Below are 216 nucleotides of genomic sequence, written 5' to 3' on the forward strand. Positions count from 1 at the left end.
TTCCTTTTGTTTCTGGCTTCTTTCAGATAGTATAATGATTTTCAGTTTTCATCCGTCTTGAAGTATATATCAGTACTTTTATGGCTGAAAAATATTTCATTATGTGGATATACTACCACATTTGGTTTATATATTCATTAGTTGATGGACATTTGGGGCTGCTGATAGTCTTTGGCTATTATGAATAATGCTGCTTTGTACATGTATGTACAAGTT

This window comes from Marmota flaviventris, chromosome X, assembly GCF_047511675.1.
Source record: "Marmota flaviventris isolate mMarFla1 chromosome X, mMarFla1.hap1, whole genome shotgun sequence".
Lineage (NCBI taxonomy): Eukaryota > Metazoa > Chordata > Mammalia > Rodentia > Sciuridae > Marmota > Marmota flaviventris.